Genomic DNA, 5,532 nt, shown 5'->3' on the forward strand with positions numbered 1-5,532 from the left:
CGACGCGAAGAGAACGTCGAAGATCTCATCGTTACCGGAAGACGAAATCGGCCGCGATCGGCCGAAGAAAATCCAACAGGATTTACGCGGTCCCCCCTTAACAGCGTCTCCGGATCCCCGTTCGCGCTGTTTCACCTTTCGCGTTTATCACGAACCTCCCAAGATTCCCGGTAAAAATATACCACCGAGAAACAAGAGAGCGAGCGTCGTTCGTTAAGACGTTTAATTTTATACGCCTCTCGGGCTCGTTCCGGCAACGAAGTCGCTGCGCCGTTATTTATTCTCTCCGGCGAGCCGCGCGAAACCGGGATAAAAAGCGAGAGAACGACCACGGATATTCGCGCAATTAATACGGGATCGCGCGGCAATTGTTCTTCGTTCGTTTACCCGTTGGTTCAGCGTTTTCTAACGCGTCTCGTCGTTCCGCGTAAAAACCGAGCGATTCGTCGCGCGATCGCCGCGCCGCGCCGCGCCGCGCCGCGCCTCGTTTCTCCCTTCCTTCTTTTCCCAGGGAATTTATCTCGTTCCGCGTTGCGTTCGTTTCTCGAACAAATTCTCTCTTCTCTCTTCTCTCGCGTTAACCGCGAAACGTCGGGAACCGTTGCGAACAAAAGTATCGGCCGAGACTCTCCGAGGGGCGGAACGAGACCCGCGAGAGCGATTCGGGTTCGTTCTCGGTCCTTCGGTAAGAGGTCGTTACCTTCTTGCGCGATTTCGGTGTCGGAAGGATAGCCCCGGGGAAACGAAAACGATCGACTAATTTCCTCCAAAAGACTCGCGAAAACGACTCGTTACGCCACGCCTCGTTACCGGCCGCGCGACCTCGAACGACTCGCGCGCGGTAAACCCGACGATAACGACGATCCTCTCGTCTCCCGATAACTAAGAAGAACGAACAGAGTCGTTCCCGCGATTCTTCGTTTCTTCGACTCGAGCGACCCCGAACACCTGCGAAAACGATACGAAAAGCGAAACGTTCTCTATCGCGCGTTTCACGGACCAAGTATCCACCTACTTTTATCCGGTCCCTCCACCTCCCTACGTACCAAGAACCATCGCGTTTCAATAATCGCCCGTAACGAAATTCGGGCCCGGATCGATAATAAAATTTCGAACGTTGCGTAGCTGGCTGGAAAAATGTGAATTAAGAAAACAATTGAATTCGAATATCGGTCGACGTTGCGGTTGTCTCGCTCGGGGCGTTATTTCAAACGGATTATCAACGGTGCGCCACGCGCTGCACAAAAATACGCGAACCGCCGCTCACCGTCCACCGGTATTTTCACAGTATCGTTTATCGGTCACCGCCTATCGCGCTCGAGGAACGTCCCGAAGAGACCCGATATTTCCTTTCTCGAAAGGGATCAACCCCTTGCCGAGTAACGCACCGCGGCAACATTTCTTCATTTATGCGACGCGTCGCAAAATACGTTACGATCGATTACGTCCAACTACCCGATTAAAGTGTCGCCATTTTATGGGCATCGAGTTTTTTTTATCTCGGACCGAGGTTGAGCTATGCGCGCACCGTCCATCGGCGAGCGAATCTCGACCCGTCTGCGGTCCTCGACCACGCGATACGATACGGCACGCCACGCCACGCCACGCCACGCCACGCCACGGCACTGCACGCCACGGCAAGGCAAGCGCGCGAAAGAAATCGTCCCTCGACCAAGGTACAAACTCTTACGTTTGTCGCGTACGCGCGCGATAAATAGTTCGTACATTGGATCGATGATCAATTTCGGTACGTAAATACCGTGGAACGATCAACGTTGCCACGATACGGGATAAAAGTTTGCGAACAGATGCGTTCCGAGAAAGAGAACGGGTAACGTCGAGGCGAGCCACGTTCCCGACCGGGGACGCCAGAAATCACCGTGGATGGTCGTTGCATCGCTTCGTCGGGATTAAACGGACGCGAGTACGGTGGGTTCGCGATATTTGGACGGGACGCAAAGTTCCTCCGTTGTACGGTAGAGAGAATTCTCCGGAATATCCGGCCCACTTTTCGGTTTCGGTTTCGGTTTCGGTTTCGGTTTCGGTTTCTCGTTCGATGTAGCGTCGCGGACGTCCTCCGTTCAACCGTATCGAGTATCCAAGTACGAGGCACGACCGGGACTGGCTTCCGTCGAAGCTCCTTCCTTCCCGCGCCGATTGATCCGATTTGCGCCCGAGATGGAACTTCCCCGTTCTCGGAATACCGGAGAACCCGTCAAAATTTTACCTCCACGCGGTTGCGATAGTTTCTCGAATTCTTTCGAACGACGGTTCTCCCCAGTTTACAATTTGAATTTCGCTCGACGGCTGCGGACCCGTTTCCTCCAACGAACCTGCCGGAGCTCCCGAGCTTTTCGAATCTCTCGGTGAAAATCGCCTACACCGAATAGCGTAAACGAGAATACGCGAGATGAAAAATTCTTCTCGAGCCGCGTAAATTTCGCAAACTCGGCTTTTATTCCTTCGGCACTCGTAACGTTGAAACGCGCGACACCGTATCTTGCGAAACGTACGGACAAAGAATCGAGCTTTTTCATTAATACCGACACGAGCTTCGTTTCGCGGATTCGAAATACTTTACCGACAAAGTTTCCAATATTCGACCGGTAGCCGCTCCGACTCCGTCGCGTTTCGTTCAATTTCTATCGATCGAATCGCGACACGTGTGAACACTCGAGGTCTAGTTCACATTCGATGTAAAACTCGCGTCGCGTAGCCTGCGCGATCAAATATTTCAATTTGTCCGTTTTATTTCCAATTGTACCGTTTTAATATTTCGCGTCGCACACGCTGAATTCGGCACGACGAATGTTTTCCCGCTACACCGGCTGGAACGAAACGTCGAAGCGTCCAAGAGCAATCGAAAACCGGGTAAGAAGAAATTTTACCGAAAATACATCCGCTCCGTTTCTCCGTATTATTCCCTTTGTCGAGATTCGCGATTACATTTTCATTTTCGTTACGGTATTCCCGTCCTCCTCCGTCTCCGCTCGTTCGCCAAATACCTTTCCTTCTTCGCCTCTGTCGCTTTTATAGGAAATTTTTTTATTCGCGACGATTAAATTACTCCGCTTGGATACCCGATCGCGGATCCGAACGTTATTCGAACGAATCGTTCGAAAAATAATCGTTAAAATTATACATCTCGTTGTCCCGTTCGGCTACGGGTCGCTCGAAACAACCGCGTATCGTTTCGTCGAAAGTATCGCGGAACGAAAACGATCGAAGTTGGTATTTTTTCGACGCGATCGAAGCAAAGAATTTCTCGCGAAAAATATGTTATTTCTACCAAAGGCAAAATAAAGCTAATTTTCTACGTCGTTTCCGATAATTGGAACGATCGAAAGGAACATCGAAATAATCCAATTACTTCGAACGATCGTTCGTTATTTTATTTCGATCGAAATGTATCCGCCCCGGCTCGATTGTACATTTAAACGAACGCAATTGTACGCCCCGGTATTACTACTTTGTACCCTAAGCGACCTGAAATTTAACTCGTTCTGACTCGCGCGAGATGGATACAAAGACACGGATATCCATTGTTCGACGCTATCCGAACGCTGTTCGAAATATTGGTATCGTTTGTTCGCGGTAGAAGTAAGGTTCGAGGTAAGCGTATCGAGGAATCGCGTTTCGAAACGCGAAATTTCAGTTCGAAGAGAAAAACGTAGAAAGGGGGATCGCGGAACGAACGATAGGTCCTTTCGGTAAATGTTACGAAAATATTCGACGCGATCGAAATCGTTGGGAATGAAATTGGAAAACCGTGGCCGCGATATCGATCCGATGCTTCGGAACGTTTAATATCGTACGAGGGGTGTGCAGCCACGGAGCGTTATCGATTCGTATTCGTCCCCATATTGTATGCCGCGCGGTATCGGGTAATTCGGGTATCCCGAGCTGAGCCGCGGTAGAGCCGCGTACGGAAGTCCGGCTCGTACGCGCAGTACCGTCGCCCGCGGAGAAAACCGCGCTCGTGTCGTCGCGCGGTATATAGTACGTTGCTGCGAACTCGTTCTACGTGGAATTCGCTCGACGTTCGCTTCGGGCGCCCTTCGATTCGGATATTTTCGTACGATCGGTCTTCCCGTAACGAGACACCGAACATCCTCGAAAACGTTTATCCGCGCGAACGGATTCCCCGGTAACTGCTCCCAGACCGAACGAGTCATTCTTTCGGCTACTTATCAACTCCAGCAGCCGGTTCTGGCAACTTTTACGGCCCCCTTGATCCGTGGTTCCATTAACGCCCGGTATACACCGCGACGAAGCGTAGCGCATTAGCGCCAAGTCAACCGTAAAACTTGCCGGGGACATTTAACGGGCATCGTTTTAGGCGGTAGGTACGCGCGCCGCGGAGTAAACTCGACCCTTCCTGCTCGCGCAGTTACTCGTTTCCGCGCTGCTGATTAAAATCGTCGTTAGAAGCTATTACGAGCTCCTACGGAATTTTCTTCTCGCGCGCCGTATTACGCCGGAACAAAGGACCAAGTTTCGTTAACAAGCCCCGTAATTTCTATGCCGCGTTCCTCGACTTTTGCGACCGGTTGCTCCGTTTCTGGCAAACGTTTCCGCTCGATTTTTCACCCATCGAGGGCTCGATTCGCTCCGACGACTATCGCTTCGAAACAATTTCCTCCCTCGAAACTTTGCGGACGCGTATTTCGTTACTCGTCCCCCTTTTCCGATCGACGGCTCTCCCGAAGAGCGAATCTTTCGACACCTTCGGGATCATCGCTCCGTTTCACCCCGCTGTTACTCGTCGCTGATCGAATTCTCTTCGAAGCGAACAACGCTTGGATTCGAAAAGGTCGAGAAGTTTGCGTTGCGCATTTTTCCCAAAGATTTTCACTCTTCCGCGTCGAGTTCGGAACGAATCGACGGTCGTTCGAAAGAACGGGTCCGAGAACACCGGTAGTCGGTTCACGGTGTCGAACGATGGGTCGCGATATCCGCGGTCGAGAAATAGGAGGCAAACAATTCGAAATTAAGTCGCTCGTCGAGGGGACGCGTTTCCGTGTCCCGCGGGTCGCCCGTTGCTTGGAATTATCTCGGCCGATCGTTCGGTTCGCGAACTCGAGTTTCGAAAGCGCTCGGACGCGGAGATATTTCCGCGACGGACTCGGCTCGTTCCTCGCGCTCGATATCCTACGGTGGTTCAACCTTTATCGCGAAACCGAGTTCCCCCGAAAATTGGACGACTTTGGATTTCCGGGAGGCGAAAATGCCGTGTAATTTTGTAATTGCGGAACGCGAGTCGCAAAGCGGCCCAAAGTGCGGCCAACTTGACACGGGGATACGCGCGTAATTAGAAAAGTCGTTGAATTCCTGGGAGCGGAGGCTGCCGATTGATCGCGCGGCCGGCTTAAATGAAGCGACTGACCGACCGGGTGGCTCGTAATTATCGAGAGACTCGGTTAATTGGCTCGACCGCCGCAGTTGCACAGTTCTCAACGTGTTTCGCTGTAATTTAAAGTAATGCAATCCGGTTTCTAATTAACGCGCGCGCGCTCTCTCTCTCTATTAAAA

The sequence above is a fragment of the Ptiloglossa arizonensis genome, chromosome 11, assembly GCF_051014685.1.
Source record: "Ptiloglossa arizonensis isolate GNS036 chromosome 11, iyPtiAriz1_principal, whole genome shotgun sequence".
Taxonomy (NCBI): Eukaryota; Metazoa; Arthropoda; class Insecta; order Hymenoptera; family Colletidae; genus Ptiloglossa; species Ptiloglossa arizonensis.